Source organism: Euprymna scolopes, chromosome 19 (genome assembly GCF_053919585.1).
Source record: "Euprymna scolopes isolate OS-2025 chromosome 19, ASM5391958v1, whole genome shotgun sequence".
Classification (NCBI taxonomy): domain Eukaryota; kingdom Metazoa; phylum Mollusca; class Cephalopoda; order Sepiida; family Sepiolidae; genus Euprymna; species Euprymna scolopes.
The window spans coordinates 124,148,257-124,174,707 of NC_136500.1; the positions used below are offsets into that span (position 1 = coordinate 124,148,257).

General features: G+C 37.4%; 1 protein-coding gene across 1 annotated transcript in view; it reads right to left on the minus strand.

The window, feature by feature from the left end:
• LOC145239955 (uncharacterized) overlaps positions 1 to 21,635 on the minus strand; it is a 46,448-nt gene extending 24,813 nt beyond the window's left edge. Inside the window, exon 1 of the mRNA XM_080103541.1 lies at positions 21,254 to 21,635. The gene's annotated coding sequence lies outside the window, so the exon portion shown is untranslated. The remainder of the gene's footprint in view (positions 1 to 21,253) is intronic.
• Between the last annotated feature and the right edge of the window lie 4,816 nt (positions 21,636 to 26,451).

Consider the following 26,451-nt stretch of genomic DNA (forward strand, 5'->3'; position numbering starts at 1 on the left):
ATGATCTTTTTATTTAATTCTAATGTTCAAGTTTATATTTGATATTTGTAAAAAAGGACCCTTTTATTAAATTCTAATATTTAACTTTATATTTGATATTTGTTAAAAATGATCTTTTTATTAAATTCTAATGTTCAACTTTATATTTGATATTTGTAAAAAATGATCTTTTTATTAAATTCTAATATTCAAGTTTATATTTGATATTTGTTAAAAAGGACCATTTTATTAAATTCTAATATTAAAGTTTATATTTGATATTTGTTAAAAAGGACCATTTTATTAAATTCTAATATTAAATTTATATTTGATATTTGTAAAAAAGGACAATTCTATTAAATTGTAATGTTCAAAAGCGAAAATGTGTATGTATGCTTGCTTTTCGTGTAATTCTGCAAAAGATTTTTTCATCGGTCTTCTCAGTCAGCTTGCTCTTTCTTAAAACGCTTTAGATCATGTCTAAATCGTAATATCTACGACTTAAGAACCGGGGTCGCGCGTGTATTAAATTCACCCAAATTTTACCAGCTCGCCACATCTTTGAAAAGCGAATGATGAGGTGTGGGCAACAGTAACTGACTTGCGCCATAAAACTACGTCAAACATTACGCCATTTCGTCGCACCTGTATATTTTACTTTATAAACTTTTATTTAACACACTTACCAATTCCTCTCCCCCTCGTGGCCGAGATGGTAAGGTAGCAGGAGTTTTTCCCCCTTTCGTTTCCACCTTCGCAGCAAGGATTCAGGGTTCAATCCTATCTTCCTATTAACACTTTTTTTTTCTTTTACACATCGAAACACCCGGCCAATGTTTTTTTTTAACAAACACACCTCCAAAAACCCAAGCAACACCAGGTGCTCCCCGCTAGTATTTGATATTTGTAAAAAGGGACCATTCTCTTAAATTTGAATATGCAAGTTTATATTTGATATTTGTAAAAGGGACTATTCTCTTAAATTTGAATATGCAAGTTTATATTTGATATTTGTTAAAAAGGACCATTCTATTAAATTCTAATTAAGTTTATATTTAATATTTGTTAAAAAGGACATTCTATTTAATTCTAATTAAGTTTATATTTAATATTTGTTAAAAAGGACCATTCTATTAAATTCTAATTAAGTTTATATTTGATATTTGTTAAAAAGGACCATTCTATTAAATTCTAATAAAGTTTATATTTAATATTTGTTAAAAAGGACCATTCTATTAAATTCTAATTAAGTTTATATTTGATATTTGTTAAAAAGGACCATTCTATTAAATTCTAATAAAGTTTATATTTAATATTTGTTAAAAAGGACCATTCTATTAAATTCTAATTAAGTTTATATTTAATATTTGTTAAAAAGGACCATTCTATTAAATTCTAATTAAGTTTATATTTGATATTTGTTAAAAAGGACCATTCTATTAAATTCTAATTAAGTTTATATTTAATATTTGTTAAAAAGGACCATTCTATTAAATTCTAATTAAGTTTATATTTAATATTTTTTAAAAAGGACATTCTATTTAATTCTAATTAAGTTTATATTTAATATTTGTTAAAAAGGACCATTCTATTAAATTCTAATTAAGTTTATATTTGATATTTGTTAAAAAGGACCATTCTATTAAATTCTAATAAAGTTTATATTTAATATTTGTTAAAAAGGACCATTCTATTAAATTCTAATTAAGTTTATATTTGATATTTGTTAAAAAGGACCATTCTATTAAATTCTAATAAAGTTTATATTTAATATTTGTTAAAAAGGACCATTCTATTAAATTCTAATTAAGTTTATATTTAATATTTGTTAAAAAGGACCATTCTATTAAATTCTAATTAAGTTTATATTTGATATTTGTTAAAAAGGACCATTCTATTAAATTCTAATAAAGTTTGTATTTAATATTTGTTAAAAAGGACCATTCTATTAAATTCTAATATTCAAGTTTATATTTGATATTTGTTAAAAACGACCATTCTATCGAATTCTAATATTCAAATTTTTATTAAATATTTTTTAAAAACGACCATTCCATTGAATTTTAATATTCAACTTTGTATTTGATATTTGTTAAAAAGGACCATTCTAGTAAATTCTAATAGAATTCTCCTTTCTAACAAATATCAAATATAAAATTGAATATTAGAATTTTATAGAATGGACCTTTTATACAAATATAAACTGGATAACAAGAATTTAATAGAATAGTCCTTTTTACAAATATCAAATATAAGCTTGAATATTAGCATTTAATAGAATGGTCCTTTTAAACAAATATAAAATATAAACTTGAATATTAGAATTTAATACAATTTTCCTGTTTTACAAATATCAAATATAAACTTGATAATAAGAATTTAATAGAATAGTCCTTTTTAACAAATATCAAGTACAAACTTGACTATTAGACTTAAATAGAATGCTCCTTTATTAGAATTTAATAGAATGGTCCTTTTTAACAAATATCCAATACAAACTTGAATATTAGAATTTAATAGAATGGTTCTTTTTTGCAAATATCATAAATAAACTTGATTATTAGAATTTAATAAAACGATCTCTTTTAGCAAATATTAAATATAAACTTGAATATTAGAATTTAATAGAATGGTCCTTTTTAACAAATATCCAATACAAACTTGAATATTAGAATTTAATAGAATGGTTCTTTTTTGCAAATATCATAAATAAACTTGATTATTAGAATTTAAGAAAGCGATCTCTTTTAGCAAATATTAAATATAAACTTGAATATTAGAATTTAATAGAATGGTTCTTTTTAACAAATATCAAATATAAACTGGAATATTAGAATTTTGACAGTAAATCAAACTTACTAAGGGAGATAATAACTTCTATATCACCATTCTATTAAATTCTAATATTAAAGTTCATATTTGATATTTATTAAAAATGGCCATTCTATTAAATTCTTATATTCATGCTTTATATTTGATATTTGTTAAAAAGGAACATACTATTAAATTCTAATATTCAAGTTTATATTTGATACTAGCTGGGCTACCCGACGTTGCTCAGGCCCATATAAACAATGAGAAAATTGAAGTTGATTTTGAATATAATTGTTATTCTTTGGAGAGCGGAATTTTTAATGTGTATGTATCATTTTTTATTTTGAGCAAAAGAATATTTTACCTACCCTTGGACGGCTATTACACATATGAAATAATTGTACCTTTCCAAGGACAGGTAATTTACAGAATGTATATGAAATTAGTTTACCTTTTTGGGACGGGTAATTTACAACACATATTTAAAATATGTCTACCTACCTTCAGACGGGTAATTTATATACATATATGAAACAATCTAACATACTCTCAACAGGTATTGTACAACATATATGAAACAATCGAACATACTCTCAACAGGTATTGTACAACATATATGAAATAATTTCTCTTTCTACCAAGGCTACCATGATTTTAAGAAAATTGAAATTATTTTTAGAAGATGGATCATTAAGATTTCCAAATTAATGCATGAATACATTGTGTTAGTTAAGGAGTTTGCAACCCTTGCTTCACCATAAATTTGAACATTACTGCGTTTCTTTCCTCCCTCACTATCAGCACTATTATTGTAAGATAAATTGTCATTTTTGGAAGATGTCTTAGCAGGATTTTAAAATTAATGTATAAATACATTGACAAAGTTTAGTGATTAGACAACCCTTGCTTCATTATCAAATTCTACATTACTCTGTTCCATTTTTTTCCCCACTACCGACAATCAAAATTTTTTTGAAAAAAGACGTCATTTTCAGAAGATTACTCAGCAGGCTTTACAAACAAATAAACAAATATGTTGAAAAGCTTAGTGATTAGGCAACCCTTGCTTCACTACAAAATTCCACATTACTGTGTTCTTTCCCTCCCTACTACTGACAGCATCATTTTAAGTGAAATGATATCATTTCTTGACCATAACTCAGCAGGTTTTCCAAATAATTACATAAATGCATTGATGCGAATGATCATTAGGTAACTTTTACTTTACCACAATTTTCAATATAATATAGTTCTCCCCCCTTACTACCACAACCGCCAACAACACATTAGTAAAAGAAACGTCATTTCCGGTATATGATTCCATAGTTATTCCATGGTGTTCAGCGGTCTTTGGCACGGACAATGACATAGTCAATGAGGTGCCTGATTTTACTTCGAGGGTGCATCCATGATGTTTTGAATGCGTTTTTTTGTCGGAAAAGTGTGTTCGTGATGATCAGGTTATGTTCTGAGCACTTTGTCAGTAGGAGTGTACCATTTGAGTTAATGTTCCCAACTCCTTCTCTTCCAAGCGTTCCTCTCCAGTGCTGATGGTCTCGTCCCACTCTGGCATTGAAGTCCCCAAGTAGGATTATCTTGTCCCCTTTGGGGGCCCCGGATAAAATGGTGTCAAGGTCAGCATAAAAGGTCTCCTTTATTTCATCATGTGCGTCAAGAGTTGGAGCATACGCACTAATCACAGTGGCCATTTGGCTGCCCGCAAGCATCAGATGCATGGTCATTAGGCGCTCGTTGATGCCCACAGGGGGCTCATTGAGGTGGCGGATGCTGTTCTTGATAGCAAAGCCCACGCCATGGATATGTGGCTCCTCTGCAGGCCTTCCTTTCCAAAAGAAGGTGTACCCGCCTTTCTCCTCCCTCAGCTGCCCGTCGTCAGCCAGTCGGGTTTCAGAGAGCGCAGCTATGTCAATCTGGAACCTCCTTAGCTCTCTTGAGATAATGGCAGTTCTTCTTTCAGGTCGATCACTTGTTTTGTTGTCCATGAGGGTCCTCACATTCCAGGTTCCAAAAAATAGGCGTAAGTTTTCTTTCTTTTTCCGACCACGTGGTGGTGATCCCTCTGGATGCGGTAGTCCAGACGGGTTTTTTTGAGGCAGGCTATTTTTAGGGGTACCTTTTCTAACCCCCCTCCCCTACTGGGGTGAGCAGAGTGGATCCTAAACAGGGCTGCTCAGTCATGGATGCAGCTGCCGAAAAACTCTTTCTGCCTCGGTCCGTGAGGTTAGCGACTGAATCTGGCACCCACCGCCTATGTGCCAGGTTGCAGCTAGGAGCTGCCAGACTACACTGTCCTGCTTCTGTTACCACTTCCTGGTCGCCACAGGACTTTTTCTATCCGGGAATTAAGGGAGAGCTCTCTCTGCCTCAGTCCGGGAGCTTAATGACTAAAACTGTCACAAGACTTTTCCATCCATGATGTAGAGTAGGATGTGTTCCCTTTCGGGAGAACGCCTGCGCATGATGTCTTTTAACGTGGGGAGACTGATGCGCTTGCAGCCACCACACGGCCCCTTGGCAGAGGAGGGCCTGATTCCAATGGCATGGAGAACCAAGACGACTGGAGACTCTCTTCTGTTGCAGCCTTCATCCGCCTTCAGTGTCGTTGTGTCATTATTGTCATCATCCGCCGCATCAGCCGTTGAGGTCTTTTGGATCACTCTTTGTCTGGAACCTCCCATTCAACCTTACCGCCATGGGTGGCTCTACCAGGAGCCTAGGCTCCGGACGGCATCGCTCTCAGGTTCATCGGAACACACAAGGTTCTCCACCACGACAAGGTGGCGATCCAGGGAGAACTCCATCAATCACCACCAAACAGTACTCCAATCTCACCCCCAAACATCTCCATCGACAACGCTAGACTGGAAAATGTGGACCACTTCCCATACCTAGGCAGCATCCTATCATCAAAAGCCAACATAGATGATGAAATACAACACCGTCTCAGCTGTGCCAGTGGGGCTTTCTCAAGGCTAAGGAAGAGAGTATTTGAGAACCGTGACCTTCTGACAAAGACCAAAATCATGGTATATAAAGCTGTCTTGCTGCCCACTCTTCTCTATGGATCGGAGACCTGGACCACATACAGGAGGCACGTAAAAACCCTGGAGACGTACCACCAAAGATGCCTCCAAAAAATCCTCAGAATTAGTTGGAAGGACCGACGCACAAACACCAGCGTCCTGAGTGAGGCTGACATTCCCACTATCACCGCTACTGTTGCTCAACGCCAGCTCAGATGGACTGGTCATGTAGTCCGAATGCCGGATCTCCGCCTCCCAAAACAGATTTTCTACTCTCAGCTTGTTGAGGGAAAGCGTGCCCAGGGTGGCCAAAAGATGAGGTATAAGGACAACATCAAAGCAAATCTAAAGCGGTTTCACATGGACCTTGAGACATGGGAGGACGTGGCTGGGAGCAGGTTGGCATGGAGGAACGCTGTCCACGAAGGTGCTGCGCTTTATAGTAGTGACCTAAATCAAGCTGCTGAGGATAAACGCAAGCACAGAAAGGACAGATTATCAACCAGACACACCCAACCCCACCCCACCACCACTACCTTTATCTGCCCAAATTGCACAAGACAAATTGGGTCTAGGATTGGGCTCTATGCTCACCTGAGGACCCACAGAAGCCACAACGGAGGACAGTCTTACTCGGACATGAGTGACTGCCGATGACGAGTTATTCCATATATTTGGAATATGACATTGTGGGAGATTGCACCACCCCAAAATGGGCATTACTCTCTCCAGCCCCACCCCAAAACTGACGGTTTGTTAATTCATAGAGAACTCCAGAGCATGTTAAAAAGCAACATAATCATGTGTCTTTATACTCACCACTACAACTGTTACGTCATTCCCAGAAGTTAACATTGAAAATAATAACTTTGATATATTATCTGGGTTGTTTATTTCATTACAAACACACCAATTTATTCTTCATAATTCTTGGATATGTTACTAAGTTCGACAATCATTTTTGATATTTGTAATCCACGTTATCGCCTACCCCTTACTAAAATAATAACTTTGATATATTGTCTGGGTCGATTATTTTATTACAAACAGACCAATCAATTAACCCACATTTCATCATTTTTCATAATTCTTGGATATGTTACTAATTCTGACAATCATTTTTCATAATTTTAACCTACATTTTCACCCGCCGCCCTTACAAAAATAATAGCTTTGATATATTGTCTGAGTTATTTATTTCATTAAAAACACATTAATCGATTTATTCACATTTCATTATTTTTCATGGTTCTTGGATATGTTACTAATTTTGACAAACATTTTTCATAATAGTAACCCATATTATCGCAACCCCTCTTATAGAAATATTAAGTTTGATGTATTGTCTGGGTCGATTATTTCATTAAAAAAATACCAATCAATTAACTAACATTTCATCATTTTTCATAATTCTTGGATATGTTACTAATTTCGACAATCATTTTTTTAATTGTAATCAACATAATACCCCCATCCTTGCGAAAATAATAACTCTGATATTTTGCCTGAGTTTATTATTTCATTACAAACACACCAATCAATTAATTCACACTTCATCATTTTTCATAATTTTTGGATATGTTACTAATTTCGACAATCATTTTTTAAAATAATTTTAACCCACATAAGCCCCCCCCCGTCCTTACGAAAATAATAACTTTGATATATTGTCTGGGCCGAGTATTACATTAATAAATATACCAATCAATTAACTCACATTTCATCATTTTTCATAATTCTTGAATATTACTAATTTAGACAATCATTTTTCATAATTTTAACCCGCATTATCGCCTCCCCCTTACGAAAATAACTATGTAATAATCTCTGTTAAAAATATACATGAAATAAAGTAATGTTCAAATCGTAAACTGTTTCAACCATTTCCGGCACTGACTTCTTATCCTCCACCACACTGTTATAAATATACATTAAATAAATTAATGTCTAAAACGTAAAATGTTGCAGCCATTTCCAGGACTGACTCTGTAAGCCCCACCCGACTGTTAAAAATATGAATGAAATATAGTAATGTTTAACTCGTAAACGGTTTCGGCCATTTCCTGGACTGATTTTATATCCCCCACCTCACTGTTTTAAAAACATACAGGAAATAATGTAATGTCTTAATCGTAGACTGTTTCCGCTTTTAATATTAGATAAAGTAATTTTGAGATTGTAAACTGCTTCAGCCGTTTCCGGGCCTGACTCCGTATCCCTATTCCTTTTAAAATATATATGAAATAAATTATTTATGAGATCATAAACTGCTGCTTCATTACCGGGGCTTACTCCATATTCCCCTCCCCACCTCTTAAAATATATGCTTTGTCGGTTATTTTGTATTTTTTATTTTTGGAGGAGGTAATGCCTAGTAGAAAACTATGTTATGCTTACTTGGCCTTTTAGCTAAAATCAAAATGTAGTATCTGACCTGACGCAGCATTTCAGCGAAATCATCTAATGGACCCCTCTCCATAAACAGAAAAAAGTGGTAGTAATGCTTGGGAGAATGAACAGGCACTAATTCATCATACCCCAACCTCACCTAAAAAAAGGTTTTTAAAGCAACATAATCGTGCTTGTCCCCCCTCCCATCAACACATGACGTCACTTCCGGAAAATGCCTCAGCAGGTTTTCGAAATACATGATTTCATTATAAATTGTTTGTATTTTTTAAATATGTGTACTACACTATAGAAGCACCTTATTAAAAATTCATGCTAAGCACCTTATTTAAAATTCATGCTACTAAAAAAATAAATATTTCAAAGTGCAGTTAGTGATTAGGTAACACTTGCTTTACAATAAACTAATCAAGAAATTGGATTGAGAAACAGATCCTAATATCAACTAATACTAAACAAAAATAGAGATAATACATGTCAGTTTCTTATTTAATAAATTGTTAGGTGAAAGTACAGAATAGTTTAAATAATACCTTCCCCTCCCCATATTAAGAATGGCTTTCTAAATAATAACGTTATTATTTCAACACTGTTCATATTCCGTGTGTCATCCCCCTCCTCTGTCTTAAAATAATGCATGAAATTAAGTAAATATGAGATCGTAAAAAAGATTTATAGGTTTGTTTTCATATTTACACATTTCAAACCGCGAGTAAAATGTACGCATGATTTCGTTTTTTTTTAATACAAAACCATAAACAACGAGTTGATGTCATTAGTTAGAATTGAAATTAAAAGGAACCGAGCATTCAATCCTGAGAAAAAAATGAAAGAATGCGCATGTGCACAAAAACAAAATGTCATCTAATGCTTAATGAACATTTTCATGTAAATCTGCCGATGTGTGTATGCAATATACATGCATGTAAGCAAAGATATTATTCGCTATAAACCACCCTTGGTGCATGAATATTATTTCCTGAGAATTTCAATGCTATGTGACCAGTACTTTCAGAGATTACCTGTTAAATAGTTACACACACACATACATCTACTGCTTTATTTATATAGATTTGATAAAAAGGACCATTCTATTGAATTCTAATATTGAAGTTTATATGTGATTTTTGTTAAAAAGGACCATTCTAAAAAAAATTCTAATATTGAAGTTTATATTGGATATTGGTTAAAAAGGACCATTCTATTAAATTCTAATTACCAAGTTTATATTTGATATTTATTAAAAAGGACCATGCTATTAAATTCTAATATTAAAGTTTATATTTGATAATTGTTAAAAAGAGCCATTCTATTAAATTCTAATATTAAAGTTTATATTTGATAATTGTTAAAAAGGACCATTCTATTAAATTCTAATATTAAAGTTTATATTTGATAATTGTTAAAAAGGACCATTCTATTAAATTCTAATATTAAAAGTTTATATTTGATAATTGTTAAAAAGGACCATTCTATTAAATTCTAATATTAAAGTTTATATTTGATAATTGTTAAAAAGGACCATTCTATTAAATTCTAATATTAAAGTTTATATTTGATAATTGTTAAAAAGGACCATTCTATTAAATTCTAATATTAAAGTTTATATTTGATAATTGTTAAAAAGGACCATTCTATTAAATTCTAATATTAAAGTTTATATTTGATACTTGTTAAAAAGGACCATTCTATTAAATTCTAATATTAAAGTTTATATTTGATAATTGTTAAAAAGGACCATTCTATTAAATTCTAATATTAAAGTTTATATTTGATACTTGTTAAAAAGGACCATTCTATTAAATTCTAATATTCAAGTTTTTTTTTTTTTTTTTTACATAGGCGTCACCACTTATCAAGGCCGAGAGGCCACTCGAGGATAAGGGTTACAGAGTGTACAGTAGTCAAAAGGACAATATAGTAATCGATAGTAATGGAAGTTTGGTAAATTTGTTAACTCAAGTGTAACAGCTCACCAGAAATTTGTTCACGTTGGACTTGAAGCCAACCATATTATAGACAGCTGGAAAGTAGGAAAACGGAAAACGGTAGACAATTCCACAGACATGCAGTTCTAAGAAAGAAGCTTTGATCATGGAATCTACATTTAGGTTTAGGCACAGATGAAGAGTGGGGGGGGATTATTGATAGTGTTTTCAGATAGACGAGTGTTTTTTGTGAAAGTTTGGCGAGGGGGGACCATAGAAGCTCAGTCAAACACTTTCCATGAAAATAACGATAAAACAGACACAAACTCTCAACATCTCTTCTGTGAGATAGAGGTTGCAGCGAAGAGAAAAGGATATCTCCCACGAGGCCACAAAGTCTATTTTGAACCCTATCAAGGCAGGACAAGTCCTTTCTAGCAGCTCCTGCCCAAATGTGGCAACAGTATTCCATCCTTGGACGTAGCTGGCTCTTATATAGATAGAGAATTGCATCAGCAGTGAGATATCTACTAGATCGATAGAAGGATCCAACCATTTTTCCAGCGGCCTTGGCAACAGATTTGATGTACGTAAGTTTATATTTCATATTACTTAAAAAGGACCATACTATTAAATTATAATATTCAAGTTTATATTTGATATTTGTTAAAAAAAAAACCCATTCTATTAAATTCTAATATCCAAGTTTATATTTCATATCTTATAAATTTTCCTAATGTCTGTCTGTGGGTGGGTGTCTGACGCGGTTTATCTCAGCCTACAGGCAACCCACCCAGACAAGTAAGGTACCGAAATGAAGCTTATGACCAAGCGGATGTTTTACTGATATTTATATCCATGTTTGGTGTATGGAAGTGCAAAGAATGCAAAAAATAACGATTTACTAAACAACGTTTTATTTACTGGATACTTTTCCGGTATTCACCAGCAGTTATTATCTCCCTTAGTAAGTTTGATTTATTTTGTGTGTGTCTGTGTGTGTGTGTCTGTGTGTATGTCTGTGTGTGTGTGAGACACAGTTTATCTCAGCCTACTGGCAACCCACCAAGGCAAGTAAGGTGCCGAAATAAAGTTTATGACCCAGCAGATGTTTTAGTTATATTTATATCCATGTTTGGTGTATGGAAATGCAAAAAAAAAAGAACGATTTACTAAACAACGTTTTATTTACTGGATATTTTTCCGTTTTTGTTAAAAGAACCCTTCTATTAAATTCTAATATTAAAGTTTATATTTAATATTTGTTAAAAAGGACCATTCTATTGAATTTTAATATTCAAGTTTATATTTGATATTTGTAAGAAGGACCATTCTATTGGATTTTAATGTTCAAGTTTATATTTTATATTTGTTAAAACGGACCATTTTATTAAATTCTAATATTCAGTTCATACTCGCTATCCGTTAAAAAGGACCATTCTATTAAATTCTAATATTCAATTTTATATTTGATATTTGTTACAAATTTCATTTTTGTCCTGTTTCAAATAAACAAATCCTTTTATCGTTTATAATAATGTTATTATTTAGAAAGCCATTCTTAATATGGGGTGCAGACACTTATTCATACCCTATTATTTACATTACAGGTATCGTTGGGTGGTCTTCCATTAATTACCCAATTCATCGATTGACTTCCTCTCCCAGTTCCTACATTGTGCTACGACGTGAGGGCACATGGACTGAATTTTTTTCAGATACCGGTATCCCACAAGATGTCGCTGCTAAGTACATCTATTCTTTCCAGCAGAACCGCATCACAACTGCAGTATTGTCCACACTTTATAAGGATGCACTCACTAAATTAGGTGTGCACATCCTCAGTGACAAGCTGGCTAATCTTAAGCTAGCCTGATCACTCTCATCATCACCTGCTGACTTGTCATCACCTAGCATTCCCTCAATGAAGGATATATCAGCTAAGGTCAAACCTCCATCTGTCACCACTGAAATGACCAAGCCACAATTCCGCAAGTTCCGAGTGGATTGGGACATTTACAAAAAGATTACGGGACTTTCCAAGATAAACATTATCCCTCATCTATACAACTGCTGCAGGGACTGTCCAGAATAGCATCGTAAACACTATGCCCCAGTTTCTCGAGTTACTGGAGTATGAACTCCTGGACATAATTCAGTCACTTGTCACAAAGAGTTCCAACCCGTCCATTTATCAACTTGCGTTTCGTTTCCTCCAGCAACACGAACACGAGTCCATTCAGGAATATGAGATATGCTTGCACACTGCTGTCATGGAATATGCATACAGTTGCTCACACAGCAATCATGATTTGTCTGAGAACAATATCAAGGAACAATTCATCAATGGACTGTTCAATGAATCACTTCAGACTGATATCCTAGCTAAGACCACCTAACTATTGAGCCTTTACTCCATCATCAACCATGCCAAGGTCTTTGAATCGGCAGTTCGTGACCAGGCATAACTTCATGATTCCAGTGAAATTCATGCTGCCTGTATATCAGGGTACAAATCAGCAGAGATTTATCCATCAGTCGACCAATTCGACCTACATGCCAAAAGCTGCAAGCTCTCACTCCTCCCGATCTCGACAACCACACAGTCCATGCAATAGTTGTGGCAGTTTACAACATACATTGTATCAAAGATCAACACTGTGCCCTGCATGGGGACAAATCTGCAGTGGATGTAGGCACCCAAACCATTTTATCTGTGCCGAGCAAGTGCTAGAATTTCCAGTGTCAATCTTGTCACCCATGTTCAATATGACAGAGATCAGGACTGTTTCCGGTCAGCATCTGTGTCATCCGTTGACGGCCCACCACCACACAATCGCACTGTGATTAACATTTTTCCAGACAGCGGGACCTCCATATGCATTAGTAACAGTAAACTTCTGGAGCTTCCCTGTTGCGTCCGTGTAACAAAAAGATCATCACTGTTGGTGGATCCACCTTCTCATGCATCGGATGGATTCCTATTTCCTTTAACGTCAGTGGCCATTCAACGACACAGCCAGTATACATTTGTGACCAAGTTGACAGGTTGTATTTCAGTCGAACAGATCGTATTGATATCAAAATTTTACCACACACACATTCCCATCTCCAATGACAACCACACATTCAGAATCCGTCTCTGCCGTCAATCTACCCAGAGTGGATCCTCCTCCAAAGCCTTGCAAAATGCCCTTTGACCCTGTTCCAGAAAATATTCCAAAGTTGGCATCATTCATTAGAGATGCATTCCGCTTGAGCACTTTCAACAACTCTGGCTTGTTCCCAAGGATGAATACCAAGCCTGCAAAGATCCATCCCACAGCAGATGTGAAACCATACATGCGACACATGCCAATCCCAGTGCCACATCATAGCAGAGCTTGGACAGAGATGTATCAAGAGGTATTATCACACCTGTTCCCATTGGCACACTGGTCACATGGTGTGCTCCTATGGTTGTTACAACCAAAAAGAATGGTAGTCTATGCCGAACTGTCGACCTACAAGGTTCTAATTCATTTAGTATCAGGGAAACTCATCATGCTCAACCACCGTTCCAGCTCTCTGCTTAAATCCCACCGAACACATACAAATCTGTCATCGATGCTACCGATGGCTATCATGGTATCCTGCTACATGAAGACTCTCAGCATCTCACGACTTTCATTACAGAATGGGGCCGGTATCATTATTTGCGACTGTCACAGGAATTCAAAGCATCCGGTGACAAGGTGATTGATTGCGTTGAGCAAAAAGTGAAAGTTGTAGATGTCACGCTACTGTGTGATGACTATCGAGACACATTTCATGTGTGGGACTTCTTCACCATTCTTGCCAACAATGGTATCATGGCTAATATCAGTTATTTCAATTTGGCAAGAAGACCGTTGAGTTTGGTGGCCTTGTGATCATCACACCAACAAGTATATAGCCATCCCCAAAGATATTATCAGCTATTAAGAACTTTCCAACACCAACTCATATCACTGATGCACGATCATGGTTTGGTTTAGTAAACCAAATCTCCTGGGCATGTGTCATCAGCTCTATTATGGAGCCATTCAGAGACTTGATAAAACTGAACAAAAAGTTTTTCTGGGACGACAATCTTGACAGACTTTTCCACCAATCCAAGAAAGTTATTGTTGATTGCGTGAGATCAGGTGTTTCTTTGCCAACAAAAACATATGACTGGAGCCGCACTGGTATCGGATACCTCCTCCTGCAGCAGCATTCTTCCTGTGATGATGGCAAGGCCCCAATGTGCTGCAAAGATGGCTGGAAGATTATTTTAGCAGGATCAAGATTCACAAACAGTGCAGAACAGAGATATTCCCCAACTGAACGGGAGGCACTGGCAATCTCATGCAGCCTGCAACACTCTCGTTTGTTCACACAAGGTTGCCCTAAATTGATTGTTGCAACGGATCATAAACGGTTAGTTGGTGTGTTCAACAACCATGAGCTTGACTCAGTAGACAATCCAAGTTTATTCCAGTTGAAAGAAAGCACCCTTGGTTAGTCATTCAAAATCATCCACAGTCCTGGCAAATGGCAAATTGGTCCTGTCGCACTATCACGTTACCCTACAATATCAGAAGTTTCAGGACTCCATGAAAGTGCCTCCACAGACAATTCTAGACTGGACGAATCTACTTGCCTAACAGCATGCAGTCTGGCTGAAATCACGAAAAACACCATCTCATTCGACACTGTGCATGAATTCGAACTGAAGGACCCGGTGTACCAAAACCTTATTCAACAAGTACAAAACGGTTTCCCAACATCCCAAAATTAAATCCAGGAGGAAATACGCCCATATTGGCCAACGCATGACAACCTAAGTTCTGCAGATGGCATTGTTTTCCTTGACAGGCGAATTGTAATTCCCATCAAACTTCGAAAAGCAATTTTGGAACACCTACACACTGGCGATCAAGGCACTTCCTCAATGAAGTTACAGGCACACCAATCCGTTTACTGGCCAGGAATTCACTGTTCCATAACCCAGTACCATGCCAGCTGTGTGGACTGTCTTGAACACACACCATCTCAATCATCTGAACCATTGATTTAATGATCCAGCCGAATATCCATTTGAGAAGATCTGTATGGATTATTTTGGAATCAAAGGCAACCACTATTTAGTGACTGTCGATAGATTCAGATTCAGGTGGTCCATAGTCTATCACATGGAAAATTCATCCACAGGTCAGGTTCTGGTTGATACGACAAGAGAAATTTGTTGTACATATGGAGCTCCCCAAGAGATCAGTTCTGATTGTGGTCCCCAATTTATCTCTGAGAGATTTTAGTCATTTTTGTCGGCTTGGGATATAAGGCATAGACAGTCCTCTGCCAGGTACGCCCAATCAAATGGACATGCCGAAGTTGCGGTCAAGTCAGTGAAATGCATCCTTCATGACAACATTGGCCCAAAACAGGTCGAATCGTTAAATGCCTTCAATGCAGACAATATCGGGTTAAAATCAACGGTTCAGGTCGTATAACTCTTCAGAACCAAAAATTCCTCCGCCCTAGCATCCACACTTATGCTTGTCCAGGACTACTGTACCCAGATGTCCCGGTCGTACCAGCAGAACCCCCAAAAGAGTCTGACACCACCATCATCAATCCTCCAGTCTTACTGGAGAACATCCCGACCAGTCCAGCTATGACTGCAGAGGTCACAATCAAGCGTAACACATCCAGGGCCATAAAGAGGTTGGGGCCACACAACAGCCCCGGCCTCGGTGAACTATAACTGAATTATAGATGGACTGTCTACTTCCATTGGCAGAGGAGATGCACACACCTTGTTCATACACTATTATTTACATTACAGGTATTGTTGGGTGGTCTTCCATTAATTAACCAATTCTCCTACATTTTATATGGGGAAGGGTGTCATTGCTTACTAGTTTGTTCTTTCACCTTACAATGCAATTAAAAAAAACAGCATTTTAAAGTAATGACAAAAAAAAACGAAAACACTGTCAAAAAAGTATACATAAATGTTACCAAAGGCCGTAAATGACAAAGTTCTCTCTAATTCTCTCTCCTCTGATCTTGAGCAGGTGGTACAATGGGGGAAGAGGTGGCTGGTCACTTTTAATTCATCCAAAACCAAGCTTCTATCTTTACATCATCAACGCTCTGATCCCCATCTGGCATCAATTGAAATGGATGGCTCCCGTCTTAGGGAGGCTCCATGTTTTGACAAGCTTCTGGGTTTGACCTTTACTCCTAATCTGAAATGGAACACATACATCAAATCTGTTGCCAGGGACGCTGGGAAAATGGTGGGATCCTTCTACCGCTCCAGAAGATATCTCACTACTGATGCAATTCTCTATCTGTATAAAAGCCAAGTACGTCCAAGGATGGAGTACTGCTGCCACATCTGGACAGGAGCTGCTAAAAACAGCCTATCCTGCCTTGAAAGAGTACAAAATAGACTTTGTGGTTTAGTGGGAGATGCCATTTTCTCTTCCCTGCGACCTCTCTCCCACAGAAGAGACATTGCGAGCCTGTCTTTGTTTTATCGTTATTTCCATGGCAGGTGCTCGTCTGAGCTTCAATCCCTTGTCCCCCCTTGCCAATCTTTCATGAGAAACACCAGCCTGGCTGAAACTACTGTCAATAATTTTCCCCACTCTTTATCTATGCCTAAATTCAAACGTAGATTCCATGAGCAAAGCTTCTTTCTTAGAACTGCACGCCAGTGGAACTCCCTGCCGCTTGCCTGTTTCCCACCTGACTACAACTTGGACGTTTTCGTCCAACATAAACAAACTCCTGATAAACCGCCCCCTTAAGTAAGACACTCTAACTAAACACCCAATACTAATAATTACTACAATACTATCTCATTGATTACTGTACATGCAATAACCCTTATCCCTGAGTGGCCTTCAAGCCTTGATAAGTGGTGAACCCCATGTAAAAAAAACAAAGGCAACAAAAATTAACTCTTCTCCATAACTCGAAATTTTTTGTCGAACTTATTTTGAAGCATTTATTTACTGTGAAAACAGAAATGTCGATGAATATTACATTAGAACAAAGCTAAAATAGTTAAATCGAGACGGTTATCTGGGAAGTGCTGATAATCGTTCAAAAACTTTTTTAAAAATACTAGTAGAAAAGAACCAAATATATTTCATGGTGACACTTTAAAATGTAGAAAAGAAGTACCTGCCTGTCACGGTCGCTGAGATGATCAGAGGAAACAGTGGCCTCCTTTAGTATGTCTTATATTCAGTTTGTTGACATGCAAGAATGACGGGTTCACCTTTTTTTTTCTTTAAAAGCAGCTGTATGTATGTAGGTGTTGTTCGACTCTTTTGACAGGTTTAGCACATATGAGTCTAGCAGACCTCAAAGTTCTAGGTCGTAACAAGGCAACTCGTTGCAACGTCCGTTACTTCTAAGCTTTATCTTCTGGGAATTCCCCATATTTTGATCAAACAAAAAGTTTTGTGTATTTATGCACTATTTGACACACGCACTTAAATTATAATGCTAAATTTAAAAAGCCATTCTTAACATGTGGAGGGGCAAATGTTTTGTAACTATTCTGTACTGTTAGCTTACAATTTAATAAAAAAATTATCGGAAAACTTGAATTTAACGTGAAAATAGTATTTAAAAAATAATGCGGGTCAAATAATGCATAAGCGTCGTTTTGTTATCCCCAACGATACTTTTACATCTTACATAAATTGTTAGGTGAAAGTACAGAATAGTTAACAACACGTGTGTTCTAACCCCCCCCCCTCCCCTCCCCCAATAAAAACGTGAGAAAGCAGAAACCAATATGATTCCCTGCTTATAGCTCTGCCCAAAAAATTAGTTACATATCTTGTTGACCTCTAATTGGCCATGAAGTGGGTGTTCATTTTACATTTAATTCATATGGAAAAATGATCCCTCTTTCTAATATCTTAAATATTTTTTATATTTTTAATTCTTTATTTGTGGCCCTGTCGGTGGGGCATTAGAATACACCGACTGCCCCCCTGCAGAGGGTAAAAGTCCCTCAATGGGGGTCCTGGATATGACCTTAAACTATATCCAGTGGTGAGGCCTCAGCTTGTGGGCTTTGGGGAGTGTGGAGCCACCCTTTAATTACCATTGCTCCCAGGTCCACTCTGACCCAGAGTGGTAGTACCTGTTAGGGTTCCAACTATGGGTTAAATAGAAACCGACGTGAAAACAACAAATATATTCTATTAAAAATTTTATCTTCAAAATCTTTGGATTCGGCATTAAATAACCCGAAAAGGGTTGATATGCCGTAAAACAAAAACAACCAACCAACCAATCTTTATTTGTGGATATTTTTTTTAAGTCTGTTGAAACATAATAACCGCATAAAGTAAATTCTGAAAACTAGGCTGGGTTCGATAGTAAAGATTTACCAATATTTCTGATCTGCTAATTGGTGATGGTCAATAAATCGGTGCCCATTTTATATAAACTTTATGAAAGAAAATTATTTCAATTCTAAACTGTAAAATATTGGGTGCTCATGCAGAGAATGATCCGCGCTATTTTTTAAATCATATTTCCACATTTAATTAAAGTTTTATAATATGTTTTTTTGGTACTTGTGCATTTAACGAACCAGACGTAACTCAGCATTTGCTCGGCTTTGTCCGGCGCATGACGTCAACAGCCGGATAAAACCAAGCGTTGGCGATAAAATAAAAACAATGCTACAACAAAATAACTGTACAATGAAATTGTAAAATGTAGAAACATAAAAAAAGAATAAGTAAAAAGCAAAAACCTACCGTTCATTTATGTTTTTTTATTAATATTGTTTGAAATTGTTTTCCGTTTTCAAAATAAATACATATAAAACAAGTTTTTTTTGTTAAATAATAGGAAACTTTTTTTTTGTCTGAACTGTTTTTTTGTTTTTTTTCAATTTTTAACATAAAAAAACATTGTCTATGTCTTAAACACGAAAGTTTTTTTTTTTTTGCAACTCTTTATGTCAAATAAATGGAAAAAGTCTAAAAAAAAAAAAGGGCAATAAAAAGCATTGGGGGAGGGGGAGGAACAAGGATTATTTGCAAATTTTTTTTTTCGCCAGAAACAAGGATTTCTTTTTATTCATTAGTGAAAGGAGGGTTTCGGCGTTCCTATTTGGTACAGTGACCAAGAAACCCTCCTTTTCGGCGGGGTCGTATCCAGACCGGTGTCAGAAGTCTGCCGATGTTGTGCTTTCTGCGGTTAAAAACGGACTCGTCGGTTTCTACCGTATGGCCTGGGCCTCCAATCTGCCGGGGATTCCTAAGAAAATAGTCCCTGCATATATCACGCAGGAAATTTTTCAATCCACAATTGTGTGGCGAGAACGTAACCCACATTCGGGATGGAGATTTTTTGTAGATGCCATCTCGAACGCCCATAAGTATATTATTTTTATTATACACGCGATGGTTAGTCGGGATTTTGAGAAGAAGGTCCCAATCCTAATGGAGGTCCATCGACGACATGTTACACCTCCAACCGTAAACGTCGGAAAGGCTTGTTCTCTTTGCAAGTACACAATCCTGGCCAAAATGTAAATAAACACCTTTTCTCTTCTGCCAACAATTTCCGTTGCTGGCAAAAGTTTAGTGCAGCCTCTGGGGTCTGGAGCTGGTCCGCCAGGTTTGTAATATACATTATTATTTCGTCAGTTATCTTTTTAAAACAAATTTTTTTTTTAACTCTCTTCAAATAAGCGTTTCTTGAGTTGTGACATTCTTCCAATTGATAGCGAAATTCTCGTCTGCTTAATCGGCAACGCTCGGTTTTATCCGGCTGTTGACGTCATGCGTCGGACAAAGCCGAGCAAATGCTGAGTTACGTCTGGTTCGTTAAATGCACAAGTTTTATGATATGTTTTATTCAAATGTAAGGTTAAAGTACAGAATAGTACAAAACACCCTCCCCCTCCTCATGTTAAGAATGGTTTTTAAATAATAACGTTATTATTTCAGCACGGATCACTCTCTGCATGAGTGCCAAATATTGAATAAAACATAAAATATCAAATGAAATTCTTTAGCTGGACATAAAAGAAGAATTTTTTTAAATATGAAAACAAATAAATATCGAAAAAGCAGTTTTTGTGATCGCTTTTTCTACACTTCAACAACTTCGAATTAAATTATTGTGTTTATGGTAAACATGGTCGACCTAGACGAGAGTACCCAAAATGGCCGACCAGGACTGAGATATGACACGTGACCGGATGTAATGGAAGAAATATCTCATGTATTTAATTTAAGCCGTCGTATCGTATCTTACAACATATACAACAAATACTTTATTGTAACTTTTTCTTTAATAATCTATATTTAATAAATATTTATATAAAATTATCAGAATTGAAAAAAAAGTGCCTATCAGGGTTGCCAGCTTAATAAATTATTTCAGCTAGAGCCGTGTTGCCAAAGTACATTCAAGTGCCTATCAGGGTTGCCAGCTTGGCAGGAGGTGAAAAATATTTCATATGCATACGAAACGACGGCTTAAATTAAATACATGAGATATTTCTTCCATTACATCCGGTCACGTGTCATATCTCAGTCCTGGTCGGCCATTTTGGGTACTCTCGTCTAGGTCGACCGTAAACATTATTATGTTAAAAAAAAAAATCACCTTAGTTTAATAAACACATTTTTGACAAGAATCTAAATGCAAGATTTATATTTTTAGGGGTTTTTATTGTTTTTGTTTTGTTTTTTTTTTTTTGTTTTTTTTTGTTTTTGTTTCGTGCTAATGCACTTACTGATCCGCGCTATTTTTTAAAATCATATTTCCAAGTTTAATTAAAGTTTTATGATATGTTTTATTCAATTGTAAGGTTAAAGTACAGAATAAGTACAAACCCCCCTCCCCTCCCCATGTTAAGAATGGTCTTTTAAACAATAATGTTAACTTTTTTATTCACGTAAATTTCTTTATTATTAAATTGCAATAAAAAAAATAAAAAATACACTTTTTTTTAATGTTTCAGATTATTTAAAGAGTTATTTAATGTACTTTTTAAAGTATATAGAAAATAAAACTTACCTTCCATTGTAATACAAAAAAAAACCCGGATAAATTCGTTTTTTATGTTGTTTTATGTTCAAAACAGAAAATCAGTTTTGTTTTCTTTAGTAAATTAATACGATTTTTGTTTCATGTGTTCAAATATTTAGGAAATAAAATACATGAAAACATAAAAGAATTAAAATCAAAAGATGAAAAATACGATTTAAACGTGAAATCATTAAAAAAAAAAAAAAAATTCAACTTCTAAAGAACAATGAATTTCCGTCATCAATAATGTTTTTTCACCGTAACACGGTGTAATCATTATTTTGTTCCTCGTGTTAAAATATCCGTTCATTAAGTTGAATTGTTCTCAACTTCTACAGAAACTTGAAACTTGATTTGGTGAAACTTATGATTCCGGACTTAAACTGCTAATTCATCAGCACGAGGAAAGTGCAGTAACTGTTTCTGGATAGTGTACTTATGTGAGGCATGTTTCGCGTTTTCATCATTCTGATGGGTTAAAATTTTTATTTGTCATAACTTGTTCTTTCCCAGGCCTTATCTCCTCATTTGAAAGGGGAATAGCTAATAATCGATAATATACAAGACACCACTCGATAATACTAACGTGCCTTCTTGACTATGTTTCTCAATTCAGTGCCATCCTCCCCCATTCTCGGGTAAGGTTTCAGCACTTGTGCACTATTAGGACGGAATCACATTTCTGGTTTTCTGTTGGGGCATGGGGACAGTGAGGAGTAGATATGTCATTTAAAAAACAGTTAACCTGTTTTCTTCCCCATTTTTCTCAGTTAAGTGCCCCCTTTCTAGGTAAGTCAATTGTTTCGGCACTTTTTGTGCGTTATTAGGATGGGATCACATTGTTTGGTTTTCAGTACATTAATTCGAATCGTTTTCTTATAAAGTTTAGATTATATTTGTAAATGTTGTTTGAATTTCTTCAGTAAATTTCTCTTATGTGATCTTTTCATCGTCTTTTTATAAAAAAAAAAATATGAAATATATGAAGATATAAAATTCGGGTTTAATTTTTTTTTTTAATACTTGTAGCAGTTATCTGCTCCTTTCAAGCGATAACTGCACCAACCAGCCAGTAGGTGTCGCAAAAAGCGACCTGGTTATCTGCCCTCGGGAGAGATATAAAAGGGGACGCCCGGATAATTCTCTCTTCTCTCTCGCTCTTGAGTTTGGACCTGCAGCACCTCGGAGTGGATATCTGTTGTGTGCAGGGAACCCACCTTATTCCTGGTGACCATTTGGGTGCACTGTCTAAGACCTTTGAGGCTTACTCAGCGCACTATAATTCTCGCTCGAGAGGGGTTTCCTGGCTAGTTAAAAGGTCTCTAGATGCGTCGTGTGACCCGTGTTACTTGGATCCGGAGGGAAGACTATGTGTTTTGGATGTTACCATAAAGGGTAGGGCATTACGTCTTATTGGGGTTTATGCGCCCAATAGCCATTCTGAGCTGGCTGGTTTTTTTCGGCGGATCGAGCAGTTCATAGATGTTTCCAGAACGGTTATCTTAGCGGGAGACTGGAACGCCGTCCTGGATCCCGAGTTAGATCAATTTGGGTTAACATCTAGGGGAACTAACAGAGATCGGGATGCTGTTGTATTTCATGAATTTGTGGATAAGTTTGATCTTATCGACAAATTCCAAAATGAAAAGCCCCGTGACTTAGTGTGGACTTGGACAGGTAGAGGCGGCTCCGATTCGATACAGCTCTCGAGCTATATCGACCGGTTCTTAGTTAGGCGAGTCGACGTAGGAGTATTGGATTGTCCAAGTTTCCACAATATAGTTTACTCGGATCACAGACTTGTTCGTGTACGGGTAAACTTAGATAGACCTAAGCCTAGATTAGCCGGTTACTGGAAGCTCAACACGTCGTTGTTCGATGTGAAGGGCTTCCGTGACGGGCTATTACTAACCCTACAGCGGGAATTGACGGGGGCAATTATTGGGAATAAGTGGTGGGTAAAAGTTAAGGAAGCCATTAGATCCTTTGCTGCTGACTTTAGCAAAAGACTCAAACTAGATTCTAGGGCAGCTAAAGTGATACTAGAGTCTAGACTAGATCGGGCGGTGGAGGAGGGGGATAGTGCTAGCGTTAATATAATTAGGGCTCGGCTTGCCTCCCTTGCTGAAAAGGAGCACCAAGCCTTAGCGATTAGGGCTAGGTTAAAAAGAATGCCCCAGGAAGCAACAAACATGGCCGCTGAACTGCGTGCAGAGGAGCTTAGGCAAGCGGCTGATAGGCACATCGCTCGTGTCACATTGCCGGATGGGCGTACCATGACCTCAAACCAGGGTGTGCTGGAGGCGTTTAGATCTCATTTCCAGGAGCTTTTTTCCATGGAACCCGGTCTGTCATTAGAACAGTTCGACACCTATTTGGCTGACTTTTCTCGTCTTTCGACGACCGAAGCGGCTAGGTGCGAAGGTGGCATAACGGAGGATGAAGTCATTGAAGCCTTAAAGCGGGTCGGCCTTAATAAGTCACCGGGGATCGATGGTCTTCCCTACGAAGTGTATTTGAGGTTGTCGCACATCTTTGTCCCCTTACTGGCGGTTTTGTTTAACTCATGGTTTAGGAACGGCTCAATCCCCAAGTACTTTACCATGGGTGTGATAAAGCTTGTTCGTAAAAGCAAAGATGGTGGGGATGGGTTAGGTAATTTCAGGCCCTTAACGATGCTTAACGCTGAGTTAAAGATTTTGGCCAAGATTCTCGCAAATCGTCTGCAGCCTGTCCTGGCTCCTCTTATTAGCCCCGAGCAAACGTGTGCCGTGAAGGGCAGGACAATCCAGGATAACTTGCACTCGATACGCCTGATGATAGAAAAAGTCGACACTGAGGCCGCGCTGATCAATTTAGATCAGTCCAAAGCCTTCGATAGGGTTGACCATCGGTACTTGGGGGCTGTTTTATCGGCGGCCGGTTTTGGCCCGCAATTTTGCTCTTGGGTTCATCTTCTCTATGCTAACCCCGCGGTGATGGTAGAAGTAAATGGGAAGAGGTCGAGACCCTTCAGTTTGTCACGTTCCATTCATCAAGGGTGCCCGTTATCACCCATGCTATATGTGCTTGCGATCGAGCAATTTTTGCGCAGGCTAAGGGTGAATCCGGTCCTACGCGGAATCACTTTGCCAGGTGTGAATGCCCAGGCGAAGTACTCCGCCTATGCCGACGACGTAACTGTGCTTGTAACGAGCAGTGCTGAGATTAGTGTCGTTGGTGTAGAAATCAGATTGTATGAAACGGTAACAGGGGCCAAAATTAACTGCGACAAGTCTTCGGGTTTGCGCATTGGTGCCTGGAGGGGTATGCCCCTTCAGGGGCCATTTAGTTGGAGCGATGGGCCTTGCAAGATACTCGGCGTCTGGTTTGGTCCTGACCTCCAGCTGGAGAAAAATTGGTCGGAGGTTCTGAAAGCGGTACGGTCTGCAGCTTCACGGTGGATCAGTAGAAACCTTTCATTAAAGGGGCGAGCAGAGGTGTGTAATACCCACATCTATCCAATCGCTATTTATCGTCTATCAGTGCTTCCAATCCCGTCAGATACACTGCTATATTTGCAGAGGGCTCTTTTCAACTTCTTATGGCTTGGAAGGGCCCCTAAGGTCTGTCGCGATGTCTGCTACCTACATCCTTCTGAAGGCGGTCTAGGTATGCCAAACGTGGAGATTCGGCTATACATGCTATGGCTCTACTACCTAGATCGAATGTGCACACAAGATAGGGAAAACAGTGGCCTCTGGATGGAGGACACTAAGAAAGCCTTCCCGGCTTTGAGAGGGGTGCACTACTCCGAGGGGGAGGCACACAGGTTGCCCCGAGGTGAATGTCCCTTCTATCGCGAGTGCCGGCACGCACTGAAGTCCCTCTTAAAAGTGAAGGAAAGCCTCTCTAACACTCTGCTGTTGTCCCGAAAGGCATTATATCGGGTTTTAGTGAGGGGATCCGTAACGGATGTCATCGGTGGGAGGCTCCCTTTGACGAAGGAGCAGCTCCGCTCAATCTGGCCTTGGGCGCCTGGGTCAGGATGCCTCACTAACGACGAGGTTTCCCTGACCTGGCTGGTAATTCGGGATGCTCTCTGGGTCGGTAAGAGACTCCACTCAGCTGGCTTGGTGGACTCGCCTATTTGTAAACGGTGCGGCGATGAGGACGAGACTTTATGTCACGCCTTCGTTTATTGTTGCATCGTGACGCCGCTGATTGAGTTTGTTACAGGTCTCATGGTCCGCATACTAAACACATCCTCATTAACTTTGGTTCCTATTAATGTCTGTAGCAATTGGGCTCCGACAACGGATAGGCTCAGAAAAGATTTGTGTTTGACCTTGCTAGCTGTGATGAGAGGTGTTATCTGGAACACACGTATGAAAGTGGTCTATGGATCTGAGGACTTTGCTCCCCTCGACCTTATACGACTCTTCCGTCATTATTTGAAGGATCGTATCAAGGCCGAGAGAGTTAGACTCTCTCCGTCAGACTTTGTTGAAAAGTGGGTGTCAGTTGCGCGTGTGTGTCGGGTGAGAGAAGCAAGTCTTGACTGGTTCTTGGATGTTCCTTAGGAAAAAGAATTTTGGGTGACAGGAACGAACGTCAGCCCTGACTCGTTTTTAGTCCAGAGTAGGTCACAATATAGGCAAGAGTAGGACCATTATTTAGACTTCTTTGTTCATAACCTAGCTAGTGTGTGATAGCGATCATTAGGTCCCTTTTAAGTTTGCCTCCCCCTTTTTTTTTTTTTTTTTTTTTTTTTTTTTAACCCCACTCCCCTCCCCAATTAGGTGACAGGTCACTTGATTCGCCAGAGATGCGGGTTCCCTTTCGAAGTTTTCGTAAGAGGTGTTTTAAATAAAGCGTTCGGACCCGCATCACCATTTCGACTGGCAAATCGGTGTATCTGCCATAGTTTAACAACAGGGGGGTCTTTTGTTACTAACATTGTAAATATTTCATTTGTATTTTGTATATAAAATTTTTATCTTCCCAAATCCCCCTTTCTTATGGGTTTTAATTAGGTTATCATGGTATGATGTTCTTATGGTGATTGATGAAGGATGTATACACTGATGGATGTATAGTATGAATGTGGTATTATGGTGTAAGTAGAGTGAAAGTAGGAACTAGTTAGGTTAGATTAGTTAGCACTAGTCAGAGAAAACCGTCCTTTCCTCTCCCCCATCTTCGGC